Raw genomic sequence first — 21,004 nt, forward strand, 5'->3', positions numbered from 1 at the left:
TGGACATATTGCCTCGACTTCCTACTACCCGGTTACGTCGATGCCCCGGCGGTCGATTGTGAAGCTGGTTTACTTCGTCTACATGGGGTTTGGTTCGCAGGCGAGCAAACCTCTCCATGTATCGTCCCGACGGAACACAATCGCAGACCCTGTTGCTGGCTTCTCAACTTTGCAGTTTTGTAGACGACCTCATTTACCATGACTTCCCGCTCTTCCACTTACACCTTGTCAGTGGCTAGTGGCCCACACCAGCCCACGTTGTGACCACCTGTGATCCGGAGATCAACACCATTGACACAGCAACAGCCTCGAGATAAATGCTTATCCAGGACGTCACTTGCTGACAGTGAATTCTCGGTCACGCCCTGTTGATCATGTCCACTGACAACGTCACCATAGTGTGATGTTTGAGGACTCAGAGTACTCGCCACTCTCCCGGCGCTACCAACTCCACCGAGGCCCCCGAGAATCAACATCTCCGGCGTTCTCGGCGCCTCAAGCTCTTCGGCGTCTCTGACGCCTCCCGCCAGACTATGTCAAACGGTCGACTCCCCAAACATAGATCTGTTTGCCACTTCTCTGAAAGATGCCAGCTGTCGTCATACATTCCACTAGTGCCGGATACGGCCGCTGTGGCAGTCGGCGCCTTCAGCTGTTCCTGAGCAGGATTACGCGCGTACGCTTTTCCGACTCCGGTTCTCCCTGCCCCGGTTTTTCAGAGATCCAGGCCACTCTGCACCTGACCTTGAGTTTGGTCCCGCCTTGTTGGCCAGCCAGAAGTTGATTTATCGACCTCCGAAACATAGCCAGAGACTACCCCTGGAACTTCCGGTGTGGTCCAACCTTCTGCTCCATCCACACAGTCGGTTGCCACACTCTAATATCCGCATGGTTTCGTCCGCACGCCTGTCACATCTGCAGAAAGCCCCATGAGCCAAGGGCTATTCGGCTAGAGCGACCAAGGCTATTGCTTCCGCCCACCGTCCATCTACACGGGGACTGTATGCTGATAAATGATGCTCGTTCCAGGCATTTTGTTCAGACAAACACCAGGATCCGATGACAGCGTCACCGCAGTTCCTGGATCAGTTCCTTCTGTACTTGCGCAGCACCCGTCGGTTGAAGGGCTTTACCACCCCTACATACCTGGTCGCCATCAACTCCGTTCTTGCCATCCCGGACGATCGGAGAATGACGAAAATACCCGAACTACGGGCCTGGCTGCGCTCGTTCAGTCTTGAAGACCAGAAGGCCCAGTTCCGACCGCCTACGTTGGATCTGAATGTGGTCTTAAACGCCCTTCGAACCACTCCCCTCGTCTTCCTTCTACGACCTAAGGAAGAAGACGGTGTGTCTACTGGTTTTGGCTACTCCCGCTCGAGTCCATGTACAGCACGCCCTCAACGTCTCCCGTGTCCGGTTCGAATGCGGTACCCAGGGCGCCGTTCATCATGGGCCGTCTTTGGACTTCAGCGTAAAGACTCAACTATCAGGACAGCCTGATAGATCAATCTTTATCCCCTCCCCCCTCGTCCATTGTGGGTGCCGACAATGAGGAGGAGCGTCATTTTGCCCAGTAAGGGCACTGAAGGTTGTTCTACGACGATCTAAAAGCCTGCTGCAAGTCTAGGAAATACCTTTTTTCTGCCGGTCTCCCCTTCGTCGCAGTCGTTGGTCAACCGGAATACTTTTCCCTCTGGCTCCGGGTGGTCATCCTTAAAGCTTATGAAGCCGGCGGATTGGATCCCCACCCACCCACCCACAAGGCTATCATCCGACACGACTCTTCACGGTATACTGTTCCATCCAGTCGTTCAGGGAAGGCTGTTCTTGGCGATCGGACACTGCCTTCGCCAACCACTACTTCCGTGATGTAGCCTTGAAAGATGTCGCCGGCGTTCACAGTTTTGGTCCCTGGTTGTAGCCCAACAGGTCATCTATCACCTACGTCACTGATTCTCCGATACCCTGAGAGGGGCCCGTCGACCTCTCTGGTGTTTATCACCCCAGACAAGACGGCTCTCTTGCGTTCCGCATTCGCTCTTAGGTCAGTTTTAGTTTTGGGTTACCCGCCTCATTCTATTTCTGTCTCCTATTCGGGTTTTACTGTTTGCATCAACTCTCGTTTCCTGACGACAGGAATGGTAGTAGATGTGGACACCTGCGCCGACGCCAACGCCGCTGCTTCTCTGATACCTGAGCGGTGCCCGTCGACCTCACCGGTGTTCCTTGCCTCCAGCCTAGAGGGCTCTCCTGCGTTTCGCATTCGCTCTTGGGATTGGTCGTAGATATTGCCGCCGACGCCGCTGATTCTTCGATACCCCGAGCGGGGCCCGTCGAACTCTCTGGTGTTTATCACCTCAGATTAGAGGGTTCTACTGTGTTTCGCTTTCGCTCTACGGTAAGTTCTATATTTTGGCTACCCGCCTCATTGTTTTTCGGTTACCTATTCGGGCGTTTCGTTTTGGCATCGACTCTTGTTTCCTGAAGACAGGAATGGTCGTATATGGTTCCGGTCATCACTTGTATGCATGCGGTGCGGATTCATCGGACGAGGGTTTATTATGGATCACATCTGAAGGTATGCCCACCGGCCATGCCGTCTGATAAAGATGCAATACAGAGTAATGCAGGATAAGTTAAAAAAATTAGTAAAATCTAAATATTGTTTACAATTGTATACTTATCCTGCATTACGAAGTCTAAGTGCCCTCCCTTTCGCTACGCTACCTCCCACGAAGTTTCAGATGTTATGTTTAAAGCAGTTATGTGTTTTGGTGTGACGTCATGACTTCCGGGTCATGTGCCGACATCAGCAGCTGGATCTCACACAGTTCGTCTCTCTGTCAGAAGACAGCACTAAATGCAATACAGAGTAATGCAGGATAAGTATACAAATGTAAAAAATATTTAGATTTTACTAATTTTGACTGAATTTTACAGATCTTTTCCAAATTACTGAAACTGGACCAAATTGGCTAAAATCCAATAATGAGGTGATTTCAAAGGATATTATTTTTATTCTTTTTTCTATTTGTTTCTTGCCTTAAAATACATTGTAAGGCTCAACTGCTCCATCATAAAATGAAATTTCAAATTTGGACTGAATTTTGAAGATTTTTTCACAGTATTGAAATTGGACCAAATTGGCTAAAGTCCCATAAACTGATGATTTCAAAGGATATAATTTTCTCTTCTTTTATATTTATACCTTGCCTAAATACAAATAACCGGACTAAAGTGCAACATCCCAGAATGAATTTTTAAATTTTGACTGAATTTTACCCAAAAAAATCCAAATTACTGAAACTGGACCAAATTGGCTAAAATCCAATAATGAGGTGATTTCAAAGGATATTATTTTTATTTATTTTTTCTATATGTTTCTTGCCTTAAAATACACTGTAAGACTTAACTGCTCCATCATAAAATGAAATTTCAAATTTGGACTGAATTTTGAAGATTTTTTCACAGTATTGAAATTGGACCAAATTGGCTAGAGTCCCATAAACTGATGATTTCAAAGGATATAATTTTCTCTTCTTTTATGTTTATACCTTGCCTGAATACAAATAACCAAACTAAACGGCAACATCCCAGAATGAATTTTTAAATTTTGACTGAATTTTACAGATTTTTTCCAAATTACTGAAACTGGACCAAATTGGCTAAAGTCCCATAAACTGATATATTCCAACACTGAATTTGGACCAAATTGGCTGAATCCACATACATTGATGATTTCAGTGTATATTATTTCCCCTTTCTTTTCTGTTTATTCCCTGGCTAAATACACATCATCAGAGTGAACGGCTGAGTGACAGACTGAACTACTACATTATAAATGGATGTATTTTTCCCAAATGAATGCGTTGTCCAAATTAGTCATTCGATAAAATGATGGTACATTTAATTTTCCCACATTTTCCTATTCATTTGATGCCTAAAAACAAATCATAAAACTACATAGCTACAAAACAGAATGAGTATGGAGAACGAAATGGTTTTTTGTGTGTGTTTTGCTCCGTGTTGCAGTCATTATTGCCTGGTGAATAAACAGTAAAAGAGAAATTTTAAATAGATGTAATCGTAATATTCGGTCTGTGTTCAAATAAACTTTTCTGATTGATTATTATAAGTTATTGTTAGATTCTTTATATGTTGCATATTTACAATGAAACTATAATTTCTATGTGAGTCATATTATTTATGTCAAAATATAAGACCGAAAAACAAAACTTGTGTCATTACTTCTGGCGGTAAATGGTATTCTCTTATCAAGAACGTGATAAAATCTACTGCAAACACGATATACCGATGTTCTGTGAGAAAAACTGAACGCACACTCGCGGTAAATATATACTGTCCGTTTCAAGTTGCACGCATAGTTACTTGATTACCAAACACATATTTGAAACAGGATGGAGTACTCTTCAGAAAGAAGAAAACATCGCTAACTTTGCATATTAAATAAAAGTTACAGTGATAAAGTCACCACATATAAATTTACATGACCTTTTGTCTATTACTGTTTAGACGGTGACTTCATAAAAATTTAGCAATGCATGTAATATTCAAAAACATATACTAAGACCAACTTTTTTAGTTTGTCTTAATTTCCTTCATCTTAAAAAATGTGAAGCGATGTACATATTGGAGAAGGGGACAAGTCAACCCGTACTTTCAACAACCTGTAACCCATACCTGAGATTTTGGCTTACCCATACCTAGGCTGATCCGTACTCAAATTGGCCGACCCGTACCTAAAATTGGCTGACCCGTCCCCAAGTTCGGTTAACCCGTGTCTACAACTGGCTGATCCGTACCTATACCTTTGGCTGACCCGTACCCTATAGACGTGTTTGCTATTAGAAAACAAAGTGGCGGAGAAACAGGATTGTTTTAACCAGAAGAGAAAGGAAAACATACAAAAAAAAGTGTTTGATGCACATATTCATTCAATTTCATTCAATTCATACAAATTTATATTTAAGTCTCGGTGAATGTGATCGATCTGACGTAGACAACATCATATTTATACAAACTTCCGTCCAAGAGACCTGTTTGTGAAATATATCGGATGTTGTTTTCAGTAATTCCGACTGCCTTGAAGGTAGCCATTGTTATTACAAACTACGTATCGGTAGCGATTGGCTCATTCAGTTATTAACATGCTTTTCATTCAGTTAACTAAACATGGCAGTTTTCAGATTATCAAAACTATATCAATTTCTATTGGGTACGGGTAAGCTTTTTCAAGGCAAGGGCCGCTGAGACCGGGTGATTGAAACATGGATACGGGTCAGCCAAGAGATGCGTTCCCTCACTAAACTTAAGAGTAATAAACAAACAAACCACGTGAAATAAGAACATACAATATATAATAAAATCCAAAAAAAATACGACATGCAAAATTGTCTGCGAGGTCTGTCATGAGTAATGTCCACTGGACGACGAGGTTAGGTTATTGTTTGCCTCAGTAGCAAAAATTGTAAATGTAAATAGATTTGAACTAATAATAAATGGCTGTGTAGGTAACAAGTATACAAATATATTTTCAAAAGAGATAGAATTTTCCAAAACATATCTATCAATAATCTCCTATTGTACTTCCCCGTCCTTGTGTTTATACATCTTATTTTCTGAACATTTCCTAACAGTGTATTTATGTTTCATGTAAATATTGTTAATGAAAGTTATATACCCAAGTTGAAATAAGTTGTGCCCAATTTAAATATAAATATGTTGCAACAACACAGAAGATATAAAATCCACTGCACTCCATTGGACAGACTTGCGGTTTTTTCTTATGATTTAAAAAAATATATTTTCATCATTTAACTGGATTTGGGCGACAGTATCAAAAGACAATTAAGTTATTTTGTTTAAGACGTCGATAAGAATAAAGGACTGACGCGTTGATGCCCCAGAAACATTTTACTTTTTAGACCTACGGCAGAAGTTACACATATAACAACTCTTTCACCTTCGTGTATTTCCGAAAATCGCGAAAATATAATGATTGTTACAATACAAATAATGTTTACTCATATAGGAATAATTCGCTTTCGCTGTAGTACAGTCCCATTCCCACTTTATACATGTGCTAAAATATCTCATGACATTTTAAAAAGATTTTTGTACAAAATATGTGTTAAAATAATGGCAATAAATATCATATTAGAAACAACAAATAGCATAAGAGAAAAAGGAGAAAAGTTTGACATATCTTCATGTAATACAATCTACTCTGTTTGGAAACAAATGTTATAAAAAGACACACAAACTTGAATGTTCCTGGAAGAATGACCTAATATGTTAACTTTCAAACTTCGAATCTGAAAGCAAACACAGGATGTTCATTTAGAAATGTAACTGCCTGTACAGAAAAGGCACTTGCATGATTTATTCAATGTCAATTTCGTTTCCGTTTACCAATTCAACATTTTAATGTTCGGGCTATGATATCCGCCATTATGGATTGGTCACTTCGCTTTCGGCATGCTGTCGGCTTGTTTAAATCAGAGACTCGCAGATAGCGTATTTTAGTCGCTGTTTATCATTATATATAATAAAATAATATTTATGAAAACGTTGCGAGATTTTTTAATATTGATTAGAAGAAATTGGTCCGGCTAGTCAAATTGGTCCTCTACAGACGTCTTACTCGTAGACCTGCTGCTCTTGAATGGATTCGTACGGTCTGGTTGGAGATGTCTGCGCAGCCCGATTATTTAGGATGCAGTTGAGGTGGCTGTGGTCGTCCTTTCACGTAGGTGGCGCAGTCGGATGTAGCGATATTGGGCGGGGTGGTTATTCTTGTTCGTCCCGAACTTGGCCGATCACGTATTGACCGATACTGTTGAAACGGATCCCATAGCCTTGTGATGGTGCTGGGCGCTACATTGAAAACCCAGGCTACAGCTGATCGGGATTCCCCTGCCTGCAAGCGGCCAATGACGTTGTTTCTTTGCACTTCTGTTAATCTTGGCATGTTGTTGAACTGTCACTGTTCGATTGACGCAGATGCCAGGCAATCAAAAAGCTTGCACTTCAATACCGTTAATAGTGCTGCTGCACGTGCAGCTCCATGACCCTTTTGTTAATGCCCTGGGTGCGTTTATCCGAATCGTACGTGTTTCACGACTAATGGTTTGCATGTCCTTCTTGTGATCATTTTCATCCGGGAAGCTGAGACATGATTAGCGTTTAGGCTCAGTGGAATCTGTTTCATCGTATAATCGAGGCGATATATCTGGCGTATATACTTTACCTATTTTACAAATTAGTAATAGTTTTGGGATGTTGCCATGCGATGAAAAGTACCTGGTCCTGTATACAGCACACAGGTCACAAATCAGGTGAACTTAAGCAACGTTGGTCGTGGTTATCGCTTTTGGCAGCTTGACTCCCGAGAGTTTCTTGGACTTCTCAGTTCGCCACTGAAGCACGTGCAGCACCTGCGATGTCTCTTTAGGCAAGTGATTTTGCTCGACATATGCCTCTGTTCACCCAGCAGGGAATGGGTACCCGGTAGTATGATACGGTATCACAAACAACATGGGTTTTAAACACTCGTGGAAGCTGAGAATTAAAATCGAATGCACACTGGTCCATTGACCGGGTAGTAATAATGTAGAGCCTTAGCATTCACTTGGTGAATGGAATCTTGCCCATTGTAAATGGAATTATTATTATGAATACCATTTGAAACACGTTTGATGGATTCAATTAAGTGATTAACGGAAAGAAGCTGGATGTTCACACACACTGTCACAGTTGACACATGAAGCTGATCTGGATATTACATGTGAAAAGGACCGCCCCCGTGGTCTAGTGGTAGAGCGTCCGCCCGGGGAGCGGAAGGTTCGGGGTTCTATCCCCGGCCGCGTCATACTAAAAGACGTTAAAAGATGGCACTTGTTGTTACCCTGTCTCGCACTCGGCGTTAAGCGGCTAAAACAAGGACTGGTCGGCTCGGAGTCAGTATACTGTGTCTGAGTGGAGTATTCATGTTAAGCTGCGGCATGGTATCTCGGGCTAGTACTATTAATCGGCATCAGTCCGGACTAGTACAAGCAGCCACACACACACACACACACACACACACACACACACACACACACACACACACACACACACACACACACACACACACACGTGTGTGTATAATTGCAATACTCTTGGACGCGACGTTAAACCCAATTTCACCTCACCTCACATGTCAAACGTCAAGGACCAAGGACATCTGCAGTCAGTGTCCTAATGTGCCCACTTACACTGGTCAAAATATATTAGTTTTCAGGTGGTTCAAAAAAGGTTTTTACAGAATTGCCTGGACATAGTCTGCGGTTGTAATTCAAGCTGTTGTACCTGTCTATCACCCCACAAATGTTCGATGTGGTTCAAACATGGAAAGAGTGTGGGTTCAAATCCCGGATGGGACTCAAAAAGTTGTATAATGAGTACTTTACTAAGAAAGTGTGTATATATATATAACATTTGTTACAATTTTTATCACTTTCTAACTGGCATTGTGTATTCATAGCTTTCGGCCATGGGAGCCGTGCCAATTTACACTTGTCAGAGGGGTACACAACGTAAGTGACCTAGACCACCCGTTGTTGGACTTTCATGTTTGTAGACCCCTCGCGATCGGTGGCTGATTGGGTACTTTGTGTGCTGGCGATTAGGTGGGGTGCCTCACTCTGAGAATACGGGTTCCAATCCCGGATGGGACTCAACCCCGAAAATGCTAGAATGTATACTTTGCTAAAACAGTTTTATTCCAAATATGACATTTGTAGATGTGACCACTTTCTAAATACATTGTGTATCAATTATATTCATGATTCCTGTATCGCTACGAATAAAATTCTGACATATATTGTAATGATTTTATCCATTTTAAGGGGTTTTTTTGTGTGCATTGTCTCTTCAGCTGCATTCACCTCAGTCAAGTTGCAGTTATTAATTAGGAAATATGTTATTACTGTTTAATAACAATAGGCACGTAACAACATTTCACAAATTACGTGACTGGGTATTGTGACGTGTTTGTAACGTTGGTGGTGCTACATTCTACAGGTACGCCGTTGTATGGTATTGACGCGTCAACTTTTAATCGATTTTAAAGTAAAATGTTTGATTGTTTTGATTGTAAAATGATGTAGATGTGTAATATTGTATTCATACGTTTGACCTAGTTTATGACGGGAAATCAGGTTTTAAACAGTTAAAAACGCCAAGTTATAAATATACTCATACCCGTGTAATACCAATTTCGCTCGTCAAACACCAGAACTATTCACTCGTTTTTTCAACACTGGTATTACACGTATAGCCCATTCAGTATTATGTATATGTATCGGGTAATCAGTCACCTCAAGAAGGTGATTGTAAGTTTTAGTTGCATTTTGTTCATATGCTAGTTTTTTTTCGGACTAAATGCCTATGAGGAAATATATTATTCAATTCATTTACACATCATTAGCAGGAACAACGAACTCGTGATCAAAGCTAACATTCCTAATTAATTAACCTTAATTAAATCCCAGTAATGTGATACGAATGGCGATTTAACTATCAAAAAACATTTTGCTTTACTACACCCCCAAACAGAACAATACTCACCATGTGTGTACTTCAGTCTCGAAACACTAAGACAGAATGCCAGACTGGCGAGCACATGAAGCGACATCTTGTCTTCAACATCCGCAAAGCCAGTGAGAACGATGCTGTGTTAAGCCCAAGCGATCCAGCATGGGAACGCGATATCTGCTGAGAGGCGATACAAAGCCGAAGTTTTCCTGACGCTCAGCATACATATTTCAAGACTATCAGGTGCATTTTTTCATGACACAAGGCAAGGAACAATAGAACATAATCCTGGGAAGCCAATCCAAGAAATGGTGTGTTCGATATCAGAATGTATAATTCATGAAACACTACCGGATTTATGTTTCAAATAACAAGTCTGCTTTGAACAGAATACAATAAAATAATAGCAATTGGACACCTTCTGTTCTGTTTCAGTCGACCATTACATAAGGCGCACAAACGGTGAAAAGCATGGCAACACTGACATTTAGGATGGGAAGGCTAGGTCAACGAGCCTAACTGCGCTGTCCATTTAGTCGCCACATATATTCTTACCCAGACACCCCATGTTTTTTTGTCTCGATATTGATACATTTCGAAGTACTTTAAAAGCTTATTAAGCATCGGAACGACTATGACACGTCTTGAAGGACACTGCATATTGAGTTAGATTACGTGCTAATGTAATCGGTTGGTTTGTAATATACAGTGCATCTGTTTCAATGTTATTTTTTGATATTGTAACCATTACATCTAGATTGTTATCACTCATCTCTACAGTAAAGGTTAAACTTGGATAGAGTATCTGTAAAATATCCATTAAACACTGTAAATCGACTTCATTCCGATTCCACAGAACAAATCAATCATCTAAAAATATTTTCCATTTGTCTGTTGAAATTCAATGCCGAATTGTTCAATTACCGAACCTGAAGTTTTTTTAATTTCAAAACATATTCACGAACAGCACCCGACTTTCATCAACCGAGCATTCTCCATGCAGAAACATCGCATCAATAACACACACTTTCGATGATGATTGTCTTACTTTAAGTGCAGTGATCCTTTTATGTTACAGAACCGATGGCAATAAACTGAGTTCTTAATGACATACACATTTAAAACGTCAACGCTGAAACAGATTCCATTGGGCGTAAGAAGGCAACAAGAATATGGATGGATCACTGGAAATCAGCGATGACATCAGGTGTTCGCAAAAAGGGTAAGGTAATCCTGAAGAACCCGCCACTCCTATAGATTCCTGGAACATGGCTTCCAGGAATTGTCACTTGTGGTCAGTTTCATTGTCCGTTATTCAATCTTGAAAATAAGAAATGATTTCGATTATGAAATAGTTAACATATTTAAATATTTACCTTCATCTCTTCTTCTACAAGCGCTTTTGAATTTCAGTCGTGTTTGAACAGTTAAATCATAATAATAATCGCATTGTGTCCCTTTTACTTTATTCAATAATAATCAAGGGAAATAAAAGTCTGCTATCATTTGAATGACTATGAAAACGATTTGTAGGTGAAGTCTACTTTTCTATTTTAACCATTGCTTATGAGCATATCGAAATAATAGACGAATTTTGTCTGAAAATATCTTAATACTTGTATACTATATATAAGTAGTGGGATCATTCATTGACAACCATGCAACAGTATTAATGTGCGCTGCAGATGACAAGTGATTGGTTACAACACACATATTTTACTTGTACACGGCTACGTAATTTACATCCTCTGAGGTTATGATGTGTTTTGAATACAGCTGCAAAACTATAACATGCCTCGTGAGGATATAACTGCGTTGTCTGTATACGCTAGATACACAGGTATGAATCTTGGAGTATCAATCAGCCGACAGTGCAGGATAGAGTACATGAACGCTGATATTGGACAATTCAGTCTAACTATGTTGTATGCGAATTGGTCGGTCTCCTACCTTCAGGATAGGCGCTAGTCTGTAATTATAAGGGATAAGGTATCAACGGTAAGTGTCCTTAAGTATGGTTTCTACAAGGTTCAGTCCTGGACCGCTTTAATTCTCGGTCTATTCAGGAAGCACAGGATGTGTTGTAAACAAAAACACACCGTTAATCAAACGCTTCTTCTCGATAATCATTCTGTTGGAGTTGAAGACCAGGGAAGCTGTGTTTGAGAACGTTTATGACTGAGAACCGCTGAAAACTCAGTGAATGGTCTAAGGACTATCAGACACCCTATACACATCAAACAGGAACTACTAAGAAAAATGTAACGTGTACCGAATGCAGCGGCAAGAATTATTGATGGATGAAAGAAATGATTCCACATTACACCAGTCTTGGCATAACTCAGGAATCGATGATAAATTTGGTATTCGAGCAACATATCTATTCATTCATGATGTATGCAAAATTGCCTTCCTTTTGCTATCGTGGTTTCCAAAACTTCCTCTCCCCATTGAAATCGGACAGACGGGCGCAGAACGGAGCCCAAACGTATATGTCCTATACGTTGTAAATTTGTTCGTCTTGGAGTTCCTGTTCAAATGTTAAATCGAAAGTCGATACTATTAACACTAAAATTATAATAAATGTTAGATTTAACGAGGCCTCAGTGGTGAGCTGTCAACAAGATTAATGTGTGTTGAGTGAGTGAGTGAGTTAATGTTTAACGTCACATCGGCAGTATTTCAGCCATATCGTGACGAGAAGTACATTAATAATACACATAATTATACCAAAAATAAAAACCTGTCGACGAAGGACAGTAAAATAACTAGATTTATCACAGATCATGTCTAAAACTAGTAGTTAGCAATAAAAATATAACAACATACGAAACAATACAAGATAAAAATGAGCTATAGATCGCCAGCCACTGAAGAGAGATCACCATGCCAGGGTCCATGGGGACTTACAGTACTTTTGCTACCTGCATGGACCCTAGCCGGATTTACATCATCCCTTCAGCTGTTGGCGATTATTGACAAATTTAGCAAACATTAAAATAACACATATGCTACGATTAAAACCGTGGTACAAATAAATATACTGTGAAAGACGTGGTCTTACATACCCTCTCAGGGGGACAATAATTTTACACTACTTCAACCCCCTTCGAGGATATAGCCACTAACGATCTCAGTTATTAATTTTATTCGACCAATTATAAAAAAAAACTGATTATGTACAGAAAATAACATTCAAAATTTATGCAATAATTCAATTTCCTTTAAAAGAGCAATAATTAAATGAGAACTAATAGTATTAAAAAGATCCTTCATAGATGTAACCTTGAAATAGTTATCCCTTGTGATGGAAAAATCAATGCAGTCAAGCAGGACATGCTTGACCGTGATTCTTTCATCACAAGGGACACAGAATGGAGGATCCTCACCTTTTAAAATATATTCATGAGTATAACGTGAATGGCCAATACGACATCGTCTTAAAATGACCTCTTCAAATCTGGACTGACAACCCAAGTAGGTATAACCGATATTCGCTTTTATTGCATGTAATTTATTTATACCCACTTGGGTGTCCCACTTCTTCTGCATTAGATCTTCTGTAAGATCTAATGACAGGTTTATAATCACTGTATGGTAAAAGAAGTGGTGTCACAGATTTATTGAGTGCTGCTTTTGCGGCAGCATCAGCCAGTGTGTTACCAACAATCCCAACATGGCTTGGTAACCAACAAAAAACGATGTCATATTGGCCAGTCGCAAGATCATTAAAAAACTCAAGAATTTCAATTAAAAATGGATGTTTACATGACATATTTTTAATAGCCTGAAGGCACGAAAGTGAATCTGAAAAAATAATGAAGTCTTTAGATTTTGATTTCTTCTTGATATATTGTAGTGCTGTTAAAATTGCGTGCGCTTCTGCTGTGAATATGGAACTTTTATCGGGTAAACGTGAAGATACTGTTCTGGATCCAATGACGGTGGCACTAGCAACAGCGCCACCATCCTTGGATCCATCTGTAAAGATAGATTTATAAGTGTCATAATTGTTTCTTAATTGACTGTATTCTTGTTGGTAAATTAATTCGTTAGTTTCTGATTTCTTTAGTTTTGTTAATGTAAGATCTACCTCTGGCTTTACCATTTGCCAAGGAGGAGATGAGAAAAGTTTAGTAGGAGCTATATCTTGGAGTTGAATATTAGAAGCTGATATTGCAGATTTTATTCTGATTCCGAGTGGTGGAGTCAGTGTTGATTTCTTATTGTAAAGATCTTCGTAGAGAGGATTAAAGACGCAATTAAAAGCTGGATTGGACTGATTAGAATATAATTTAGTGATGTATTGTAAAGATAATTTTAAACGGCGTTGTTTAAGAGAAGGCTCATCTGCTTCTATATAGAGACTGTGAATGGGAGACGTTCTAAAAGCTCCAAGGCAAAGCCTCAGGCCTTGATGATGGATGGTATCGAGTTTTTGTAAATTACTTTTGCAGGCTCCACCATAGATGATGGAGCCATAATCAAGTTTGGAACGAATTAGTGACCTGTATAAGTGTAAAGAGGGTTGTTTGATCCCCTCCCCACTTGGAATTAGAAACTACTTTCAATAAGTCGAGTGCCTTCAGGCATTTAGCTTTTAGGTATTTAATATGCGGAAGGAAAGTTAAGTGGTTATCAAAAAATAGTCCCAAGAACTTGGCCTCCTTAACAACTTTGATAGGAGTGCCATTCAGAAATAGTTCAGGGTCCTTATGTGGCTTATATTTTCTGCAGAAATGTATACAATTAGTTTTTGATTTGGAAAATTTAAACCCGTTTTCTAAACACCACTTGTTAATTTTATTAAGACATAATTGTAATTGCCTTTCTATTGTGTGCATATTTTTACCCCGACAAGATAGATTAAAATCATCCACAAAAAGTGATCCATCAACTGAATCATTTAAAACTTTTGAGAGACTATTTATTTTAATACTAAACAAAGTGACAGACAAAATACTGCCTTGTGGGACACCCTGATCCTGATTATAATGATCAGACAGGGTTGTACCCACTCGGACTTGAAATTGCCTGTCCGTTAAAAACTGTGATATAAAATGAGGCAAACGGCCTCTTAATCCAAAATCATGAAGATCTTTTAAAATACCATGTTTCCATGTTGTATCGTAAGCTTTTTCTAAATCGAAAAAGATCGATACAGCATGTTGTCTATTTACAATGGAATTTTTAACGAATGATTCTAAACGCACTAAATGATCGATAGTACTTCTGTTCTTCCGGAAACCACATTGTATATTGGTAAGAAGATTATTCGCTTCCAAGTACCACACTAATCGATTATTTACCATGCGTTCCAAAAGTTTTACAAACGCAGCTAGTGAGAGATATAGGTCGGTAATTTGATGGATCAGAATGATCCTGCCCAGGTTTGGGAATGGGGATAACAATGGCATTATGCCATGAAGCTGGAAACATCCCAGATGTCCAAATCTCATCGAATATATTTAACATAGTTTCAAGGCATGATTCGGGCAAGTGTTTCAGCAGCTGATAATGAATATTATCAGCGCCTGCTGCTGTATCATGAGCTTGCCCTAAGGCAGTATATAGCTCATGTAGTGAAAATACCTCATTGTAATCTTCACCATTATCAGATGTAAAATTTACTTTTTTCTTTTCCTGTTGGAGCTGATATTTTTGAAATTCAGGAACGTAATTTGATGAAGACGAATGTTGAGATAACGTTTTCCCAAGGCTATTGGCAATATCAGACTTATTCGTTAGCAAAGTATCGCCATCCTTAAGATGGTTAACTGTAGAATTTGATCCCTTGCCTTTGATCTTTTTGATCATGTTCCATACCTTGGACATGGGGGTACGAGAGTTAATTTTTGAGACATAATTCTGCCAGGATTGACGTTTATTTTGTTTGAATAGACGTCTCGCCTTAGCATTTGAAATTTTGACGATTTTCAAGTTGTGGACAGTAGGATGTTTACGGAAGTATTTCTCCGCCTTCTTACGACATTTCCTAGCGTGTTTGCAAGTGTCATCAAACCACGGTTTACGAACACGTGGGTTGATCGAGGACTTAGGTATTGATGCATCAGCAATTTCATTCAGTAGATCTGAAAACAACTGAATCGGGTCAGTAACGTTCAGAAAAGAGGTAGGTTTTAATTTATCTTTGCATAAAGATTGAAATAAAGGCCAATCAGCCTTCAAAAAATTCCATCGAGGTGAAGGTGGATCATCAGCGGGATTAATGGGCTTAAGCACCGTGGGGAAATGGTCACTCCCACATAGGTCATCATGGACGCACCATGAGAATTCATTTAACAAAACTGAATCAGTCAAAGACAGATCTAAAGTTGAATAGGTACCAGTAGCAGGGTGTAAGTAAGTGTCGGAGTCGTCATTAAAAATGCAAAGATCGTTGTCGGAAACAAAATCCTCGATCACTTTTCCCTTTTGATTAATGGTTGAACTTCCCCATAGAGGATTATGCCCGTTTAGATCACCCATGATGACACAGGGCTTTGGGAGCTGGTCGTATAGTTTTTGTAGATCATTACGCTGAAGATTTGAAGAAGGAGGAATGTATAAGGAGCAAAGTGTGAAGGCAATATGCAGTGTAAGTCTAACTGCAACTGCTTGCAGAGTCGAGTCAAGCGGAACAGGACTGTGAACAACGCCCCGCCGCACTAGAATAGAAGCACCTCCAGTAGCTTTATCTCCTGGAGGAGAGAAGGAATGATATGAACTATATTGCTTTAAATCAAACTTATCTGTATTTTTAAGGTACGTCTCTTGTAAACAAATTGCTGATGTATTTAAATCACTTGTTAATAACTGCAGTTCATGAAAATTATGCCTAAGTCCTCTGCAATTCCATTGCATTATATTAGACAATTGAGTCATGGTGGCTCAATTGGAGATCGCTCGCGTGAATGTGAGGAGGAACTACTCCCCCGCCTGTCCTGTGAGGACAGAGTAACCTCCATGTCCAGAGGCCCAAAGGAGTTCTGTAAAGGAACCTCTGAAGGTGAAGGGACAATAGGTGGCTGTTTTCTACTCAATTTCTTTTCCTTTTTTTTTTCAGATTTGCAGGTTGTTTCCCAGACGTTTGGGATTGTGTCTCAGACTGAATCTCAGTCTGAGATCCTGAACTTGATTGACTGATGGCAGGAATAGGTGTGGAAATAGTGGAATTTGGAATTGTAGCAACAGGTTGTTCTGACTTGACCCATGTCAAGTCAGTCTGACACGAAATAGATGATGATGTTACGGGGCGTGAGACTGCAGCGGAGTAAGAAATAGTAGAAGTAGTTGTGGTCTGATCTTTCAATAGTTTCTTTGCATCCAGGTAGGGTATGTTCCTTTCACATTTCAGTTTCATTATTTTAGATTCAATCTGCCATACAGGGCAAGATTTAGATGAAGCAACATGTGGGCCAGAACAGTTTGCACATTTCAAATCATCTTCGCAGTCAGTGCTCTCATGGTTGGCACCGCAACGATGACAAACAACCGAGTTTCGACAGGATTTGGAGCCATGACCAAAACGCTGACACTTGTACCATCGGAGCGGATTGGGGACATACACATCCACTCCGATGTGGAAGTAACCTGCTTTAATTGACTGGGGAAGGGTTGTACGAGCAAACGTCATTAGATACGTGTTTGTATTTGTGATGACACCGTCCTTCTTGAAAGTAAAACGTTTAACTGCAGTAACAGCCTGGTCTTCCAACTCCGTAGCGATTTCTTCTTCAGACATGTCGGACAGACAACGAGCCCTGTCACGAACAATGCCTCGACAAGAATTTAATGTTCTGTGCACAGACACAACAACCTCAAGATTGGCAAATGTAGAGATAGATAAAAGATTGAGAGATTGCTGTCTCCGTGCACACTCCACAAGAAGCGAACCACTACGGAGACGGGTGACGTTCTTGACCTCACCGCAAATCCCGGACACAGCCTTAGAAACAGCAAAAGGATTCAATTTGATAGGTAAGTTATCAGTAGCCTCGATCACCAGGAATTTTGCCCAGGAATCAATAGTTTGCGAAAGATTTCCAATTGAAATTTCAATTTCCTCTAGACGTCTCTTTTTTTCATTACGAGATGAACCAGATTGTGGGAGAGCCATGGTGAAAAGAAAATGATTCAGCACCCCTGTTCCCCACCCCCCATCGAGTGTCAACAAGGACGGTGTTATATTGCACCGGATATCCAGGATGCAAACACCAGGGATACAGGGATGGTATACTCCAGCAAATATGACGTGAATAGCTATATTTATCTACCAGATGTAGTGCCAGGAAGGTTCAGTCCATGACAAGAAACTGGAGACATACAGAATACAGAGGTCAACATCACCAGATTGGCCCATGAGCCACCGCCTTCTGGCGTAAGACTCTAGGCAATTTATTCCATCCAAAATTGGTAATTCATACAAAGTATGCATGGCCAAGTCCAAAATAATAAGTCCAAAATATACATTATAATACAACACAGGAGTGCATATACAATATTACGCACAGGGCCTGGCATGACCAGCCGATTGATAAGACCGGGCCCATCTTACCACCCGTCGAAGTAGTGTGTTGGGCAAAGGAACACAGTTCCAGGAACCAGTGCCCTCAACTACCAGACTCCCGTCCTCCGCCGACACAGGGACGCAACCCACGGCAAACAGGTTGCCCATTTTAGTCGCCTCATACGACCAGCAATGGGAGGCTGTGGAAATATTCTGCCCCGGTTCCACACGGGGGAAGAGCTATTAGCGAAGTTCTTCGTTCATTTAACTAGGAGAGCAGACTATTACTCTTTTTCAAAATTGGAAGGAAACAATTGATGACCGTATTTGGTTATGTAAGCATTCATTTAAATGTGATCAAGCAATCTATTTGTAATCTCAAACCAGTTCTTTGGTTTTGGCACGGAATAATTGACACACTTGTTGTCTCCCCTGTTCTATGAACTTTTTTCTTGTCTTCACTAATACCACTGGTCTTACGAGAATTTGATCGAATATCCTGCTTCATTACGTTGTATTTGGTGAGTTCTGACAGCACTAAACGAAACTAATCCTCAGATATCTTACAATCAGCCAGTGCTGTTGAAATATGATCCTCAATGCTGTTCAGCTTTGCTTCGGCGAGTATCCTAATATTATCATGTTTTAATGCTTTTTTTTGCACCTTACGAGAAATAAATTTTATCGCTATTCAAGCCAGTCCTGAGACTCTGGCGGCTACTTCCATACCAAGTACGATAGGCGTAGCAATTATAGTTGATAATAAACCAACACATCATTCCTTTCAAGTGTTTACCACAAGACAAGAATTTCTTAAATGTCCTGGAAGGATCCCACTCCAGCTAGGCATTGGTTGGTCTTCTCACATTAGCCAGACCAGGCTTTGTGTGTCCCAGTACCATTTGGCATACAACTTCTCGGTCAGCCTCCATTGAAATAACAGGACCCTCGTCATCGCTGTCTGCAAGTCACCTCTGATATCTGAAGGGGTGCACTCTCTGTTAAGGACTCCCTTGCCTTGTCCTTCCAGATTGTCCACCTGGAGTATTCATCCAGGGATCTGAAGCAGGACTTCAGTTTCTGCAGCATTATGTAAAAAGATTTTAGCAATCAAAAAGAATTGTTGCCACATGTACTTACAGATAGAAGGCAGCAAAATCACTAAAGTTATCATATGTGAGTCTTGTTATATGCCAAACATTTAAGATAATCACATCTCAAATCTCAACCAGACAAACCAGTGATTAATGTTATGAACTCGGTCCAGACAAACCGATGATAACTGTTATGGACAATATCCCACATCATTGTGGTATGATTACATGCGATCAATGAGCCTACTCGATCACTACCTGATCTATTAATTAGGCTTGTGTGGCAAGCATAGACTGCTGGGAATCTTTTCAAGAGATGTCATTTAGTGATTGTTTCAACTCATCAACATGGGAAAATATATATTTACAATCCTTGTCATATAGCCAAACTATTGCTGGATGCAGTGTTAAATAAATGAGTTGGCTTTAACACTGCTTTGAACAGTATTCCAGATATATCACTGCATGTTAGTTTGATGTGGGAAGAAAGTCCTAAGTGATGCAGGTCTTTGATGAATCCCACGAGCATGTGTATAATGCTGACAAACCTAGCAACATAATCGGGGAGAATCAGGATTTGAACCCATGACTATAGGTTTCTGCTAAGCCCAAGAGATGCAACTCGGCACAGAAAATTGTAGTGCCTTAGGCAATAGGACATCCGTGCCCACAGTGATAAGGAACAAACTGAAGACATATTTGCAAAATAACCATATGAACCAAACAGAATAATTTCAAAATATTTACCACTCACTGTTGCTCTTCTATGGTCTTTCTGCACGGATGACTGTCTCTTTTATTCATCCGGACATTCTACAAACATAAGTAGCATTCACATCACAGAAATGTCCAAACTGTACATGTTGTACATTTGATTCAAATGAAAAGACCCCGGTTGTGATTCCGACTTAGAACTACCCTAACCATAATAATTCATGTCAAACATTCAGAGATGACATTTATCCCCATATTTAACAAATGTCAAAACAATATTTTGACAACAAAGTCAGGGTCATTCAACACATATATTACATAGGAAATAACTTGTTCGACAATGCAGAGAGATCCTCACCGAGGTGAATATCATTCCATGAATTATTGCCACATTTTCTTGAAAAGCAGATTAAAGCAATGCAGTATTTACTTTTATTTCTAGGGCTTTTCCATGGCACTGTGTTGACAGAGATCTAACCTTGATATGACACTTTGTTCAGAAATGACATAAATAAGAGAATACTTTATTATTCCCGAAAAAAATTTGGGTTACATTGTAAAAGCACAGAGAAACAAGTATAAGATTCATGATTTAAGTTAAATACACACATACATACACACAAACACAACGACAAAACAACATCCAAACACTAATCAACTAATGAATTGGGTGGTCAGACTAGGTTGTCATCATACTCTGAGGGCATGGATCTTTGCTGATAATAAGAATCACTAGATTGCCTGGGAGCCCATTACGATAACTAAGGTGAGTTCTGGTAGGGTATGTGATCCCCACTCTATCCTTGAGCTTAGCCCTTGGGGTCCCATTACGATAGCTAAGGTTAGGTATGGTAGGATATGTAATGCCAACTCTATTCTTAGCCCTTGGGGGCCCATTACAATAACTAAGGTTAGATCTGGTAAGGCATGTCACCCAACTCTAACCTTAGCCCTTGGGAGCCCTGAGTTAAGTCTGGTAGGATAGGTGACCCCAACTCTATCCGTAGCCCTTGGGGGCCCATTACGATATCTAAGGTTAGGTCTGGTAGGGTATGTGATCCGAACTCTATCCGTAGCCCTTGGGGGC

The 21,004-nt window shown here is 40.2% G+C and overlaps 1 pseudogene; it reads right to left on the reverse strand.

Moving 5' to 3' along the window:
• The window catches only part of LOC139448458 (uncharacterized), a 54,609-nt pseudogene extending 44,782 nt beyond the window's left edge, over window positions 1–9,827 (reverse strand).
• Window positions 9,828–21,004: the final 11,177 nt, after the last annotated feature.

This window comes from Haliotis cracherodii, unplaced genomic scaffold, assembly GCF_022045235.1.
Source record: "Haliotis cracherodii isolate W230 unplaced genomic scaffold, xgHalCrac1.p SCAF_7, whole genome shotgun sequence".
Classification (NCBI taxonomy): Eukaryota; Metazoa; Mollusca; class Gastropoda; order Lepetellida; family Haliotidae; genus Haliotis; species Haliotis cracherodii.